Below are 16,838 nucleotides of genomic sequence, written 5' to 3'. Positions count from 1 at the left end.
TAACGACAACATGATATTTCATCGTTAAATACTTATTCAAGATGAACAATTAAGCAATAAGACCAAAAAACCATCGTAAAATGTCATTCCAATGGTAAAAAGAAATTAAATTTTTGGCAATAACGACGAACTATTCAATAGTTAATATTGCAATCATAATAACATTATTTACATTCTTCAAAACACCTACATTTTCTCTATGAAACAATATACAAAATAATAAATCAATCAATTAAACAATGAGAATTTCATTACTCAAAAAACATTTGACAATACAACTTCAAGTTATGTGAACACAGCAATCACATCTCGTTGTCTTTAAATTCTAAAAAACTAAGAAATAAATAACTGATGTTTAATCTAATAGAACAAAATAAAATCTAATTAGTTGAAGTGTCTTCTCTTGGAGCCTTAAGCCGTTGTAGCGTTGTAGTAACACCTCTTTAAACGATTTAAGTTCATCTTCAACTGAACTCATGTGGCTCTTAAGCGCATTGTTTTCTTCTTGTACTGTATCCACGCAATTGGTTCTTCTGCCATTATTTTCTGAATTTCCTCCTACACACATATAACCATGGAATTTAGTAGGAGAAAAACAAAAAACAGAGAGTAAAGTGCAGCATTACAAAAAATAGAATCAGGTTGTGGATGAAATATGTCTGTTTGTGAAGCAGTATTATAAATATGTCACTCATAACCTCCCCACTCACCAAATATGTAACATAATTTTTTTTTTCTCCCCAATCTGCTCCCATTGTGTACAGTAGGAGAGCCAAGAAGAAAGCAGTAAAAGACCAAGTTTGACAGCATCAGACAGAACACCAAGACAAGCAGAGGCTAGTAGAGATAACCATTGGCACCTAGCTGAAGGACAAGCAGCAAAAGGAGATGTACTTGGCAGAACTCTAGGCAAATGTAGGAGAATCAAGAATGATAAAACCGTTGAAACAAGTATGCCAAGGTTTTGTTTAAACAATTTGTGTAGCAGTAAAATCTATCACCCATAAGTCATACCCTCCCCACTCCCCAAATATGTAAGAGAAGCTAACATAGGTGAGAAAGGTCATACGCATTTTTGTGTCGCTTCTGCATTTAAAGAGAGAACCTTTGAACTTATTCCAGTTTCTACATTTTCAGTTTATGAACTTATTTCAGTTTCTGCATTTTCAGTTTATTAACTTATTTCTCGATTTTTTCCCCCAATATGTTTATTAAACCTATTTTTTCCAGTGAATTTCTGATGTATATCATTTTCTATGATTATTTGTATCATGTCACTTGCACATTGCCAAGCCTCAACGAATTGGCTGAGTGAAAAACATTGCTAAGCCTCAATGAATTGGCTATATAAGTTCCACCAGGAAAAACAGAAACAAAGAGATAGCAGTTCAATAAACCAACTATAAGAGATAAAAGCAATGATTGAAAATCGCAGATAAGGTATATACCTGTATCGAGTACATGAAGTGAGCACTGACCATAAATCTTCAAATCTTGTATGATAGCCTAGGCTATTCATATTTTTCAGATCCCGTCCTTCTGCTGCTTGTTTTTGTTCTGACCGGTGTCTCCTTTTTTGCATTGCAGGTCAGTGAACTGTAGAAAATAATTGATTACACATGATGGAATGTTGATTCTTAACTGTTGTACATTATAATGAAGCTTTACTTAATTAGCTGTTCGACCTAATTGACTATTAATCACTAAACCTAACATCATTATGCAGCTACAATACTATTTATTTCTGACATTCATCCAAGTGCAGACTTCTGCTAGATTAAGTTAACTAATGAACATGCGCTAAGAAGTTGCAAGACCTAACATGCATCATGAGTTCATGATATCCGTGAGAGCTTAATGTGGATTGTGGAAGTAGGTTGATCAGTAAACCTGGACTTCTTCAATAAACCATCACAACTGTCACATTTAAAATGTTTTATAGCAATACACTCTTACTTGTTTGAATACAATCAATTGCATATGAATAATTAAGTTGTTCAGAATGTCTGAGTTGCAAACCTGTGCCTCAATCTACTGTTATCTTGCTTTATATTTTTTTGTTGGACCCTGCTATTGCAATTATGAGCCTCCACAAACATCATTTTCCAAATATTCTTGAGAGACTGGAGTACCTACATTGTCTCCTCCACTTGGAAGACTTCCTGAAATTTTCACTTGTGTACTAGAACCATCATCTATGGGCCTCAGTATCGTATGAAATAAACCCTGTGTCAAAGTCATCGAAAATATAGACTACAAGAACATTAAAAGTTACAAGTACGGAGTGAAAGAAACATATAGGAACCAAGAAATTCGTTAATCAACGTTCTGTTTCAGATAAATGGACATAATCTCGTTATAACTAGCACAAATGGGCATAGCTTCATAATTTGTAGCAAAAATTGATTTACCCAACTAATGAATTGGTTAAATTGGAATTGAAGTTTACATTAGAAAAACCATAAACAACCCAAATAAATAAGCATCAACTCTTACTCCTCCTCCAAAACACACAACCCGATCACAAGATTGAAGTTCCTTTATAAGCTGGTTGCCCAGTGTACACCAGCCACGATGATTGCACAAAAATCCCCATGATTAAAATATTGCAAGACCAAAATATCTAACTTCAAAATGGTCAACTATGTTTCCAATACTCACCAAATGAGAACTTGGACCTCGACTACCTGTGCATAAAAAGGAAACATAAAGTTCACATCCAAGACTAACATCAGAGAACATATTTCAAACGATGTCACCTAAAATGAGTAGCATATATATCTTGTATGTTCATGAGACACCTTTTTTCAAACAAAATTGAAGCATGGACAATGGCCAGCCAACCAAAAACCCAATAACATAATCTCTTCTACAAAAATGTCATCTCGTTGCAGAAGATAATAATCTGAATCCCAAATTTAAGACTTAAATTATAATACAGAGTACTCTTTTTTCACAAGACTTCAATACCCGAGTAGTCTTGTACTCTTAAAAGGTTCATACTTTAGTTTACTGTATCAGAGCAAGAATAACATAAAAGATATAGAATTACCATTGGTGTAGGAATTGTCAATTCGGTAAAAGCAAAACCTTTATAAATATGTACGGTGAATTCATTTAAGAAATAGAAAGGTTCAAATTCAAAATTACGCAACCAACAAGAGGAAATCTACTAGATGTCGGGAATTATAAAAACACAAGTCCTACCACTGAATACTACTAAGTGACAATAACGATCTGCAAGTATACTTGAAGAATACCTAAGATCTTGTAGAAGCTCTGCAAATTAGTTGCTATCAGCTACAGGAATGACATGCATGAAATATGTCTGATTCACTTTACAACTAAACCAGTTGCTAAAAGACAATGTAGCAAGCAGCCTTGCAATTAGGCATAACGAGATAACAAAGAAACTAGAAGATCCTTTAACCTACCTCTTACAATAACTGGTGCACAAGTCTGCATGATACATGCCTTTTATTCCTGTAAGAAAATACAAATAAAAGCCATAAAACACAAGTACATGGTCAAGTTCTAACGATAATGTTTTGTGTTCTAACCTTGAAACACAAGTATATTCAAATAACACTAAAAGGGACGATCTTTATGATTGTGTTTTAAGTTCTAACCTTGAAGTTTTACCTGATGTTGTGAATCATAAAAGGGTCTACATTACATTCACTACATTACGCTGATGGGTTCATCCACTTGTTGAATAGTACTCACTCCTCTCCCTAAGCCTGAAGACATCAAGAACCAAAATAATAAAGTTCAAAGCACCAAAAGTTACAAACCAGAAAATCAGAGATGGATATTTTTGGAGAATGTCACTATGCCAATTATGGAAGTAATTCTATGCAATAAACTTAAACTACCCATACAATCACACCGAATTGAATTTACAATTATCATTTACCAAAGAACTGTAAATTAGTAGAAGTATTATAGAAAGAAAAAGGCAAAACTTTCCCAGAAAATCACACTTGAGTTAAACTAATGAATATAATAATATAAACAGAAACAAAATCAAATGTAAAATATCAGATAAAAATGCCAGTCACACAAAATTAGTTTACCTAAACGCTGTTATGAAATTTAATTTAATTATTCATCAAAACTAATCAGAACATAATGAAGACATTACTAGAATCAACCTTTTTGTTATAACCACTTCGCACGAAAAAGAAGTTTTCAGGAGACTTTTAAGAATGACTTATACAGATTACTCATGTTCATGGAAACTTCAAATAGAGACCATAAAGGATAAAGGTGAAGCTGGCATAAAGTGCACAATAAATAAAAAATGATTAGTTCACCATACTTTTGATTGTTATTGTCATTTTCTGTAGATTTATAATAGTGATTGTTCACATAATCGATATAATAAATCAACACAAGGGCTATATATTCAAACATAGAGGATCCAAGTGAGGTTGTAAATCAAGAGAGGAGATGATTTATAATCGCTATGAGTTCTATGTAAAGTACAAAGGAAGACCAAAGGAAGAGTCTTGCATACAAAGTTCTAAACTAAATGCTTTAATAGTTGAAGATGACGCAGATTCATATCAAACAGTCCAAAAATCTGAATTCTAGGATCAGAAAATGCCAGTAAATGAAAGTACGAAGTATAAACAAAATTGTTTAGTTCATTACAAACCTAACTAATAATAACAATTCAAATAATATTTGATAGAGAAAAAAGCTAAAGCAATTAAAATTAAAATTAACATTAACATTACCTGCAAACAAGATTAGGGACAAAATCAGCAAGGTGTTCACAATCTATAGGGGTATTCCAAGCCGATTCAACATCATTCTTCTTCCTTTTCGCTTCATTATTTTGAATTTCCATTTGAATCATATTAGCAAAATATTACTGGAAATTAGACAATACTCTTCAACTTTCTCAACTAAAATTCCCCACTTCAACATCCATACTCTTTCATACAACCTCATCGCTATCCAAAATATAGATGAATCTATAAAATTTACAACAAATTAGGCCAACCTCCGCATATCAACTTTCACAGCTAAGATAATAATTAATCAAAATCCCAAGAAGAATATAACAATAGTTAATGAAACTAAATGAACTTTCATAGCTAAAATAGTAATATGACAAGGAAAGATAACCCTAGAAACTTGCAATTAACAAAAATCTTAAGAAACCACAATAAACTCAGATTAACGAAAAATGGAAAGAAAAAATTAGCGAGTTCTATTCATCTTCAATAACATCTTTGGAATACAGGAAAAAATTAAGATGGGTATAGCAAAGAGGAGGATAAAAAATAAAGTGCGAATTAATAGAGGATTTTTGTTTTGATTTCCTTGATTTGGCGCGGTTGATTTTCATGAATTAGGGAATTAACTTACCAGATAATTGCGATTGAGAACCCAACTTCAACAATATATTGAACCAAAAGGCTAAATTAACCCCTATATCCCTTGCGATCTACTTGCATAAATATTTCAACATGTCGATATGATTCTTCAAAACTGGAGGCGAGTGTTCAATGAGGGTTTTAGGTTGAAGGTGAAAGGAAACAGGAGGGGCTTCAAAGGTTATCACGCTAGTATTGGAATTTGGAAACAACGACGGAAAAAGTTATTTTACTTTTCCTTTTTATTTTTCCATTTCACCCACAACGATGAATTTCTTTTTTGGTCGTGGTACAGAAGCGCGCTATCTGCTATTAACGACTAAATTTTAACATTGTCGTTAATGTATGGTCCTTAAATATAGATATTCTAGTAGTGTAATTAATTATGAAAAACAAATCAATTCTAAATTATTCGAATTTCAACAAATTAATCATAATTACAAATTAGGTTGTATAATTAACAAGTCTAGGCATTCATAATTGTTAAACATATACAGTAGGTCAATCAAAAACTCAAGATTTATCAACAAGAAAAGCAAATACTTAATTTAACATCTTAAATTTACAAACTTTTGCGTTCGAAAAAATAAAACCTCCGAAAAGTCAGAGTTAGGCTTCGAATTTGGGAAATCTGGGTTCGGCCGAAAAATATTAATTTTGTCAAAATTTTAGAATGCCTTTTACATGCGGATTTGACACAAAAATCACTCGATTTGGATGAGTAACGAAGAAACTGCCGAAAAACTGCGTACATATAATTAAATAAACGCAATTTGCAATTAATTAACTATTACGAAAATTAATCACCCCTTTTAATTCTTTGCAAATTTGTAAAATTTAACCATGTTCATGCAATTTAGATTACGAATATAATAAGAGGCTCGTGATACCACTGTTAGGTTATGATACATATGAATAAACATAAATCATGCGGAAAAACCATAAAGCCAGGAAACATATTATTTACACATAATCATTTAACATAATTCAGATGCATACACTTTGTAGCGTGCCCTCCCTAGCTGCGCCCGAACCGAACAAGAACAAGTCTTTAGGACTCCAAGTGTCGTCCCTCCGTAGATAGTCCACAGCACGTCCGGATCCGCCTTAAGCTTGACCAACTAGAATCGCCCTTAAGGTTACTTAGATTTTCTGCTATTTGGGTTGCAAGTGTTTGGCTGATTTTTGCTTAAAAATCTTACCTTTGAATACTTCAAAATCGTCTATTAAATATGTGACCCTAGGCCTATATTTATAGAGTTTATGGAAAGGAATTATAATCCTACTAGGATATGGATTTATTAATTAGAATCCTATTAGAACTCTAAATAATAAATTTAATCTCTTAGGATTAGGATTAGGATTTAATCAATGCACGAATTCCAATAGGATTAGGATTCGTTACGAACACGAGTGTTGCACGACCACGAGGAACTCACGCACCCGCGCAGGCCTTGCGGCCCACACGAGCAGGCGCTGCCTAGCAGCCCACGAGCATAAGCCCGCGCGCGCATATGGCCTTGCTGGGCCTGGCCTTGCGCTAGGCCTGGCGAGGCTGTGGCAGCTCCGTGTTTGGGCGCTTGGCTTGCTGGGCGCGGGCCTGGCTTCGTGCTGGGCCTTCGTCTAGCAAGCCTCGTCCGATGCTAATTCGTACGATGCGCTTCCGATTAAATTCCCGGTTCCGGAATTCATTTCCGATACGAACAATATTTAATATTTCCGATTCCGGAATTAATTTCCGTTTCGAACAAATATTTAATATTTCCGTTTTCGGAATTATTTTCCGATTCCGATAACATTTCCGATTCTGACAATATTTCCGTTTCCGGCAACATTCCCGATCCCGACAATATTTCCTTTTCTGATAATATTTTCCGATACGTACCATGGTTCCGTTTCCGGCAACATCTACGACTCGGATAATATTTATATTCCCGATACGATACATATTTCCGCTTCCGGCAATATCATCGTTTCCGGAGTATTCATTTCTTGCTTGTGACGATCTTAGCTCCCACTGAAACCAAGATCCGTCGATTCCGAATATCCATAGATAGAGTATTTAATGCCATTAAATACTTGATCTGTTTACGTACTATTTGTGTGACCCTACGGGTTCAGTCAAGAGTAAGTTGTGGATTAATATCATTAATTCCACTTGAACTAAAGCGGCCTCTAGCTAGGCATTCAGCTCACTTGATCTTACTGAATTATTAACTTGTTAATTAATATTGAACCCCATTTATTAGACTTAACATTATATGCATACTTGGACCAAGGGCATTATTTCCTTCAGTCTCCCACTTGTCCTTAGGGACAAGCGTGCATTTCCTAATTCCTTTGTCACTCGATGCTTGCTCTTGAACATAAGTTAAGAGTTGTCATCCTTATTATGTCCAGAGGTGTTTCTCGGTTTCAGAGTTCTACTGATCAAATAAACAGATAATCATAGCCTATGATTCATCCGAGCACGGCCATGCATTTTACAGTTTCTAGCTCTCCGTGTGGCCTTGTACAACTTTTAAGCATCTCTTCCCGATTTATGGGAGGACAATCTCAATCTTGCGATCTTGAGATTAGACTTCGTTTGATAGGTGATTACCTGAGCGTTGCCTTTATAGCCTCCTTTTACGGTGCGACGGTTGGTCAACGTCAAAGTAACCAGTTCTCAAACAAGTAATCTCAAATCACTCAGGTATTGAGGATTTAGTGTCTAATAATTTTAATGAAATTTACTTATGACAGATTTTCATCTCTTACAGTAAAGTTTCATAGGTCTGTCCGATACTAGTCTTCCCAAAGTAAGTATCTATGCAAATGATTATGACATTGCCATGTCCACATAGTTCAAGAAACCGAACTACTAGTCATCTTGCATTCTAGTCGTCTAACGTTTTCTATGCGTCCATCTTTATAGAAAACTCCGACCAGTGACCATTTTCAATTTTTGACTTTCAAGTTCACTTGATAGACATTTCTTAGTCACAGGACTGGTCCTGACAGTCTATCTTGAATATTTCGTCAAATTGAAGGGACTCATCATTTAATAAACCACAAATTAAATGGAAAATGAATTCTATTCATTTATTGTTAATGATTAACCAATAATGTTTTACAAAGTATTAAACTCTAAAACTTTAAAACATTAAACAAGGACATCAAAGCCATTCTCCAATATGCTTGATTCCCATAGCTGCAGTGTGCGAGTTGTGCTTCGCCTGCGGCAAAGCTTTAGTCAATGGATCTGATATGTTGTCATCAGTTCCAATCTTGCTTATCTCGACTTCTTTTCTTTCAACGAACTCTCGTAGAAGGTGAAATCTACGAAGTACATGCTTGACTCTTTAGTGGTGTCTAGGCTCCTTTGCCTGTGCAATAGCTCCGTTATTATCACAATACAGGGCTATTGGTCCTTTAATGGAGGGGACTACACCAAGTTCACCTATGAACTTCCTTAGCCATATAGTTTCCTTTGCTGCTTCATGTGCAGCAATGTACTCCGCTTCAGTTGTAGAATCCGCAATGGTGCTTTGCTTAGCACTTTTCCAGCTTACTGCACCTCTGTTGAGGCAGAAGACAAACCCAGACTGTGATCTGAAATCATCTTTGTCGGTTTGGAAACTTGCGTCCGTATAGCCTTTAACAATTAATTCATCATCTCCACCATAGACCAGGAAGTCATCTTTGTGCCTTTTCAGGTACTTCAGAATATTTTTGGCAGCAGTCCAATGTGCCTCACCTAGGTCTGACTGGTATCTGCTCGTAGCACTAAGTGCGTACGCAACATCCGGGCGTGTACATATCATAGCATACATTATTGAATCAATCAATGATGCATATGGAATCCCATTCATTTGTCTACGCTCATCAAGTGTTTTTGGGCACTGAGTCTTGCTTAGAGTCATTCCATGAGACATGGGTAGGTAGCCTGGCTTGGAGTCTGCCATCTTGAACATATCAAGTACCTTATTGATATAAGTTCTTTGACTAAGTCCAATCATTCTTTTAGATCTATCTCTGTAAATCTTGATGCCCAATATGTACTGTGCTTCTCCTAGATCCTTCATCGAAAAACATTTCCCAAGCCAAATCTTGACAGAGTTCAACATAGGAATGTCATTTCCGATAAGTAATATGTCGTCGACATATAATACTAGAAAAGAAATTTTGCTCCCACTGACCTTCTTGTATACACAAGATTCGTCTGCGTTCTTGATGAAACCAAAGTCACTGACTGCTTCATCAAAACGTATATTCCAGCTCCTGGATGCTTGCTTCAATCCGTAGATTGATTTCTTTAGCTTGCATACCTTTTTAGCATTCTTTGGATCCTCAAAACCCTCAAGCTTTGTCATAAACACAGTTTCTGTTAAAACGCCGTTTAAGAAAGCGGTTTTGACATCCATCTGCCATATTTCGTAATCGTAATATGCAGCGATTGCTAACATTATCCGAATAGACTTTAGCATTGCAATTGGTGAAAAGGTTTCATCGTAATCCACACCGTGGACTTGCCTGTAACCTTTTGCAACCAATCTAGCTTTGAAAACTTCAAGTTTCCCAACCTTGTCCTTTTTCAGTTTGAAAACCCATGTGCTTCCAATGGCTTGGTAGCCATCTGGCAAATCGACCAAATCCCAAACTTGGTTTTCAGACATGGAGTCTAATTCAGATTGCATGGCTTCATGCCATTGCTTGGAGCTAGGGCTCGTCATAGCTTGTTTGTAAGTCGCAGGTTCATCACTTTCAAGTAATAGAACATCATAGCTCTCGTTCGTCAAAATACCTAAGTACCTTTCCGGTTGAGATCTATATCTCTGCGATCTACGCGGGGTTACATCTCTAGATTGTCCATGATTCTCACCAGAAACTTCTAAAGATCTCTGAGTTTCATCCTGAATGTCATCTTGAGCATTCTCTAGAGTTTGTTGTTCGACTCGAATTTCTTCGAGGTCTACTTTTCTCCCACTTGTCATTTTGGAAATGTGATCCTTTTCCAAAAAGATACCATCTCGAGCAACAAACACCTTATTCTCAGATGTATTGTAGAAGTAATACCCCTTTGTTTCCTTTGGATAGCCCACAAGGATACATTTGTCAGATTTTGGATGAAGTCTGTCTGAAATTAACCGTTTGACGTATACTTCACATCCCCAAATCTTAAGAAAAGACACTTTTCGAGGCTTTCCAAACCATAACTCATCTGGAGTCTTTTCAACAGCTTTAGACGGATCTCTATTTATAGTGAGTGCGGCTGTATTTAGTGCATGTCCCCAAAACTCTATTGGAAGTTCGGCCTGACCCATCATTGATCTAACCATGTCTAGCAAGGTTCTGTTCCTCCGTTCCGACACACCGTTCCATTGTGGTGTTCCGGGAGGAGTCAATTCTGATAGAATTCCACATTCTTTCAGATAGTCATGAAATTCATAGCTCAGATATTCACCGCCTCTATCAGACCGCAGTGCCTTAATATTCTTGCCTAATTCATTCTCTACTTCACTCTGAAATTCCTTGAATTTTTCAAAGGATTCAGACTTATGCTTCATTAGGTAGACACAACCATATCTACTGAAGTCATCAGTGAAAGTGATAAAGTAGCTGAAACCACCCCTAGCATTTGTACTCATTGGTCCACATACATCGGTATGGATTAAACCCAATAGTTCAGTTGCTCTTTCTCCAACTTTAGAGAAAGGTTGCTTTGTCATTTTGCCAAGTAAACATGATTCGCACTTACCATAATCCTCTAAGTCAAATGGTTCTAGAATTCCTTCCTTTTGAAGTCTTTCCATGCGTTTACAATGCCACACATAGGTGAGATCTGAATCATCCTTTTTGGCCTTTTTGGTATTTATGTTATAAACTTGTTTGTCGTGATCTAATAAATAAAGTCCATTGACTAATCTAGCAGATCCATAAAACATCTCTTTAAAATAAAACGAACAACTATTGTCTTTTATTAAAAAGGAAAATCCCTTAGCATCTAAGCAAGAAACAGAAATGATGTTTTTAGTAAGACTTGGAACATGGAAACACTCTTCCAGTTCCAAAACTAGCCCAGAGGGCAACGACAAATAATAAGTTCCTACAGCTAATGCAGCAAAACGTGCTCCATTTCCCACTCGTAGGTCGACTTCACCCTTGCTTAACTTTCTACTTCTTCTTAGTCCCTGTGAATTGGAACATAAGTGTGAGCCACAACCGGTATCTAATACCCAAGAAGTTGAATTAACAAGTGTACAGTCTATAACGAAAATACCTGAAGATGGAACGACTGTTCCGTTCTTCTGATCTTCCTTTAGCTTTGGACACTCTCTTTTGTAATGGCCTATTCCATCACAATAAAGACAGCTTGATGTGGACTTGTCCTGCTTTGATTTAGCATTGCCCTTGGACTTTCCACTTTTCTTGAACGGTCTCCCTTTAGCCTTGAGTAAATCTTTGGCTTCACAGTCCAGTATTATCTCAACCTTTCTGACAAGGTGAACAAATTCTGCAACTGTTTCTTCTCTTGGTTCACTTAGGTATAGTTGCTTGAAGCGACCAAACCCACTGTGTAGTGAATTGAGCAAGATAGAGACTGCCATCCTTTCGCTTATTGGTGTTCCTAGCAGACTTAGGCGATCAAAATATGAAAGCATAAGATCCACATGGAACCTTAGTGGGACGCCTACCCTTTGTTTAGTGCGAAGGAGCTGAACATGTGTTTCTTGGACCTCCATCCGATAACACCTGTTGGGAGAACTAACCTTTAGACCAGACATTGATTCAATCAACTCATGGACGTTCAGGTCCCTGTCCTCCGTGCTTCCACGACAGATATCCCTCAGATTCTTGATGAGCGTGAAAGGTTCATAAGCTACAAACCTTCTAGCCCATTCATTAGGGATATTGTTCAGCATGAGACTCATAACCTTTTTGAGATCCGCATCCCAGGCGGAAAATCTTTCAGGGGTCATGTCTCTGGCATAGTAGCTTGGCATGGGATGTAACAGTACATACTCAAGTCCATTGAGTCTGACTATTTCAACTAGCTTAGCTTCCCATTCAAGAAATTTGTTAGGTTCAGCTTGACCATAAGCTCAGAACCCATGATGATGTTTTGATTGTTGTTTGCCATAGTAAAACTACAATTGAAAAGAATAAACAAATAAATAAGCATTCACAGTTTCTCTTAATAAACTTAAATTCTAGCATACATGCATAATTTAATGTTCATTAAGCATTTTATTCAAGTTATGTGTTCCGGCAGGTGTGAATAAAATGATTCCAAGATCCTAAAAACCATTGAAGAATTAAGCACATTATGTATTTAGACTCAATTCTAAAATCTTTTAGGTAAGCAAAAGCCTTTTGCTAATAGCCTAGAAACTACTCTTGGTTGATAGGTACGTCTAAGAACTTATTAGGTAAACCTATCGATTTTGCCACGACATAAAAGGACTCCTTACTTATATCGTTGAGATTCACCAAACTAACATGTACTCACAATTATTTGTGTACCTTACCCCTTTAGTATCGATAAGTAACACCTCGCTATGGCGGAAAACTATCACTAAGATCGATGAAAAAAGGATATCCAAGTAAGTGTTATTTTGGCATGGCACCTTTTAACTCAATTTTTAAGTTTGGAACTTAAGGCTCTTACTATGTTGGTTAGATTTTAAGTCAACTAAAATCCTTAATTATGCAACATAATTAAGCTTTGATCTCATGCATATTTAAAACATATTTAAAAGCAATAAATAACTTAAAGCATGCATAAGATAAATGTGATTTAGTATGGCCCGACTTCATCTTGAAGCTTCAACTTCAAAGTCCGTCTTGAAAATCCCCGTGGGAGGCGCCATTTTCTTCAAATAGGATAAGCTATAATTAAACTAATTACAACTATTTGATGGTACGCATACCATATTTGAATTGAAAAACAAATTTGGTGCTTTAGACCAATTACATTCAAATTAATGGTACGCAGACCATATTTTCTATCCTATTTGGGCCATACTAGTCACTTCATAACCTGCAAAACAGTACATATACAATATATACCATTCACCCATTCATTATCATGAATGGCCCACATAGCTGGTTAGTAAAACACGTTATGCATCACATAAATATTTGCAGCAATTAATCAAGGGCACCAATAATCTACTAATTATTTAGTCCTTATTAATTATAATCAAGTTGTTTAACCTTAAAGGATTTTTGTAGACCTAATCAAGAGTTTATGACTAAAATTGCTCCCACTTAAACCAATAAATTCATATGCTTTACTAATTTTAAACATAAAAATGTATTTCTAGTCTAACCGGAAACATACAAATTTAATTAAAATTTAAAGCTCATATAAATTTATAATTGAATCCATTTTATTTAATTTATTTTTCAGTTGAATTTAAATTATTTCAAGGTTTTTAATTTTAGTAAAATAATTAGAATAAATTAAAATTTATAATAATTATAATATTCAAAATTAAAATCCAAGAAAACAATTTAAATTATTAATTTTAAAATTAATTAAAATTACTCGAACTGAAAATTTCAAATTAAAATTTAAAACGATTTAATCGTAACACAAGGTACGCACATCACCACGCAACGCACAGCCATAGGCCACACGCACACGCAGCCATCGCTGGCCACGATACGCACAGCCTCTGTGCTGTGTCGCGTCTACTGCTGCTCACCCTCGCAAGGCACCGCTCGCTGCACGCGAGCCAGCGCTCGCTGCGCGAGGCAGTGCGCGCTGTGGCGCAGCTCGCTTGCTGCCCACACGCGACTGCTCGCTTCCCTTGCCCCTCGCCCTCGCCCATCGCATAGCACACACTGTCAGCTCCTTTGCTTCGCGCGCGCGCCACGCTATATTTCTCACTGCATTCGTACCGCACGTAGCTTCCATTGCTTTGTGCGTGCAACATTCATGAGCGTTTTCATAAAAATTTAAAATTTTTAATTTAAAATTAATGACTAATTAATAAAACATATTAATTTCATAATTTTAGGGCGAAAAATCGAAAATTTATTAATAAATTAATTTTCGATTAACATGGATTCAAATCTAGGTCATAAAAATTTAACATAAATTAACAATTTTTATGGTGGATTTTAATCATGGATGCCTAATTAAATTACTAATTAATTATGAAAAACAAATCAATTCTAAATTATTCGAATTTATACAAATTAATCATAATTACAAATTAGGTTGTATAATTAACAAGTCTAGGCATTCATAATTGTTAAACATATACAGTAGGTCAATCAAAAACTCAAGATTTATCAACAAGAAACGCAAATACTTAATTTAACATCTTAAATTTACAAACTTTTGCGTTCGAAAAACTAAAACCTCCGAAAAGTCATAGTTAGGCTTCGAATTTGGGAATTCTGGGTTCGGCCGAAAAATAGTACTTTGTCAAAATTTTAGAATGCCTTTTACATGCAGATTTGACACAAAAATCACTCGATTTGGATGAGTAACGAAGAAACTGCCGAAAATCTGCGTACATATAATTAAATAAACGCAATTTGCAATTTAATTAACAATTACGAAAATTAATCACCCCTTTTAATTCTTTGCAAATTTGTAAAATTTAACCATGTTCATGCAATTTAGATTACGAAAATATTAAGAGGCTCGTGATACCACTGTTAGGTTATGATACATATGAATAAACATAAATCATGCGAAAAAACCATAAAGCCAGGAAACATATTATTTACACATAATCATTTAGCATAATTCAGATGCATACACTTTGTAGCGTGCCCTCCCTAGCTGCGCCCGAACCGAACAAGAACAAGTCTTTAGGACTCCAAGTGTCGTCCCTCCGTAGATAGTCCACAGCACGTCCGGATCCGCCTTAAGTTTGACCAACTAGAATCGCCCTTCAGGTTACTTAGATTTTCGGCTATTTGGGTTGCAAGTGTTTGGCTAATTTTTGCTTAAAAATCTTACCTTTGAATACTTCAATATCGCCTATTAAATATGTGACCCTAGGCCTATATTTATAGAGTTTATGGAAAGGAATTATAATCCTACTAGGATATGGATTTGTTAATTAGAATCCTATTAGAACTCTAAATAATAAATTTAATCTCTTAGGATTAGGATTAGGATTTAATCAATGCACGAATTCCAATAGGATTAGGATTCGTTACGAACCCGAGTGTTGCACGACCACGAGGAACGCACGCACCCGTGCAGGCCTTGCGGCCCACACGAGCAGGCGCTGCCTCGCAGCCCACGAGCATAAGCCCGCATGCGCCTATGGCCTTGTTGGGCCTGGCCATGCGCTGGGCCTGCGAGGATGTGGAAGCTCCGTGTTTGGGCACTTCGCTTGCTGGGCGCGGGCCTGGCTTCGTGTTGGGCTTTCGTCTAGCAAGCCTCGTCCGATGCTAATTCGTAAGATGCGCTTCCGATTAAATTCCTGGTTCCGGAATTCATTTCCGATACGAACAATATTTAATATTTCCGATTCCGGAATTAATTGCCGTTTCGAACAAATATTTAATATTTCCGTTTCCGGAATTATTTTCCGATTCCGATAACATTTCTGATTCTGATAATATTTCTGTTTCCGGCAATTTTTTCCGATTCCGACAATATTCTTTTCCGATAATATTTTCCGATACGTACCATGTTTCCGTTTCCGGCAACATCTACGACTCGGATAATATTTATATTTCCGATACGATCCATATTTCCGCTTCCGGCAATATCATCGTTTCCAGAGTATTCATTTCTTGCTTGTGACGATCTTAGCTCTCATTGAAACCAAGATCCGTCGATTCCGAATATCCATAGATAGAGTATTTAATGCCATTAAATACTTGATCCGTTTACGTACTATTTGTGTGACCCTACGGGTTCAGTCAAGAGTAAGCTGTGGATTAATATCATTAATTCCACTTGAACTGAAGCGGCCTCTAGCTAGGCATTCAGCTCACTTGATCTTACTGAATTATTAACTTGTTAATTAATACTGAACCGCATTTATTAGACTTAACATATATGCATACATGGACCAAGGGCATTATTTCCTTCAGGAACTGGATACTCAGGAATGGTTCGGCAACCCAATACCACCTCCAAACTTCAAGTCGACTCGCATTCAGCACAACAGGTTTCGGGTTCTCTTCAGTATAGTCCGGGATCTCCTGTTTCAAGCCATATTGTCTCATCACTCGAGCGGGCGAGTAGAAGACCAGCATTGTGAGGCTTGGCACCCTCAAAGAAGTAGAACCAGGGGCATGTCTCATAGCAGCAATTCCCCACCAAGGAACTACCCACCTTATACAAGATTCAACCCCAAAGAGTGCGCACCGCCATTCAGTCAATGAAAGCCGGCCATGCAGCATGGGTCGCACAGTGAATCCCTTTCTATTATAACTCGCCATGTTCTCCGGTGGTGCCACCAACATGAGCCTCTCCATAAGCCAAAC

General features: G+C 36.5%; 1 long non-coding RNA gene across 5 annotated transcripts; it reads right to left on the bottom strand.

Moving 5' to 3' along the window:
* Window positions 1-224: 224 nt before the first annotated feature.
* LOC110801306 (uncharacterized) lies at window positions 225-5,673 on the bottom strand. Of its 5 annotated transcripts, none has more exons than XR_002536863.2 (7): window positions 5,380-5,673; window positions 4,743-4,982; window positions 3,630-3,740; window positions 3,435-3,483; window positions 2,020-2,687; window positions 1,449-1,596; window positions 225-558 (listed from the first exon to the last, which is right to left on the bottom strand). It is a non-coding gene; the product is annotated as an uncharacterized lncRNA (long non-coding RNA). The 5 variants fall into 5 exon arrangements; XR_002536865.2 differs by having other exon boundaries at window positions 2,020-2,547; window positions 2,662-2,687; window positions 4,743-5,671; XR_002536862.2 differs by having other exon boundaries at window positions 4,743-4,833; window positions 5,380-5,670.
* Window positions 5,674-16,838: the final 11,165 nt, after the last annotated feature.

Source organism: Spinacia oleracea, chromosome 4 (genome assembly GCF_020520425.1).
Source record: "Spinacia oleracea cultivar Varoflay chromosome 4, BTI_SOV_V1, whole genome shotgun sequence".
NCBI classification, from domain to species: domain Eukaryota; kingdom Viridiplantae; phylum Streptophyta; class Magnoliopsida; order Caryophyllales; family Amaranthaceae; genus Spinacia; species Spinacia oleracea.
This window is presented reverse-complemented; position numbering and strand designations above follow the sequence as displayed.